Below are 1,106 nucleotides of genomic sequence, written 5' to 3'. Positions count from 1 at the left end.
CCTCTGGGTAGATCTCCGGAATACACAACATTGGTGGAGGGGGGCCAACCAACTTGGTAGTGTATTGTACAAGGCTCCGGTCAAAAAAGATGAGCAGCAACGGTGAAGAAAAACATTTTAACTCCTGCCAACGACACTTTCACATACCATATCTCCACAACCAACAAATACAAGGAAATAAAGATGGAATTAATGTAAGAAAGAAGTATGAGAAAGCTAAAGAAAGAATCAAAACTCCGTTTGCATGCCTTTTCGCTGCTTGGTCTGCCGCAGCCGATTAGGCATACTGTCTATAGACCCATTCCAGTTGGCCGGTTCCAGCTCATCCCATTCTTCCTCAACAGCCTCATGCATTTCTTGAACTGTTCCTGGGAAGTGATTGCAGGCTTTGATGCGTTGTTTCATGATGCGCCAAACATCTTCGATTGGATTGAGGTCTGGGGAGGCTGCTGGTTGGGGGTGTAAAGGTATACCGAGCTTTGACTTGACAGTAACTAAGGCACAGTGAGTCCCATGAATTGGTACTTGATCCTCAATATATTGAGAATCAGGTGAAGTCGTATAGTCATAGAGACCAAGGAAAGCTGGTGAAACCACTCGCTCAAGGACCTGTTCCTGATAGTTTCTTGCCATTACACCTTTCCCTCCCGTACCCTCCAGGAAGATAAGAGGCGATTTCCAATCATGGCTTATAACCCCTCACACATGCACAGAAGCCCTTCCACTGTGGAATATATGCTGCAGGCAGTCGTCATGGTAGTGTTCGTGAGGCAAATGTGTAACCCATGTAGATCCGCATTTTGAGGTGTCGAAGATACACTTATCGGAATACATGTATTTTTGCCAGAATTCAACTGGCTTTTGCCAGTGAGTACTAGCATAGGTCATTCGTTGTTTTTGATTTTGTCGGTTGATGAAAGGCTTTTTACAGGCCTTGCATCATGAATAGCCATACCAGGTAAGGGCTCTTTGAATTGTCTTTGATGAGACTGTCAATCCTACTTCCTGGCCCAGTCTTCTCCAGCATAGCTTTCTACCCTCCCATCCACTTCTCAAATGACCAATTAACCGGCGGATATCATGCTTGCTCAATTGGCATGGGTGAC

The sequence above is a fragment of the Tuber melanosporum genome (assembly GCF_000151645.1).
Source record: "Tuber melanosporum whole genome shotgun sequence assembly, scaffold_17, strain Mel28".
Taxonomy (NCBI): domain Eukaryota; kingdom Fungi; phylum Ascomycota; class Pezizomycetes; order Pezizales; family Tuberaceae; genus Tuber; species Tuber melanosporum.
The sequence above is the reverse complement of the archived record's forward strand: the minus strand, read 5'-3'. Positions refer to the sequence as shown.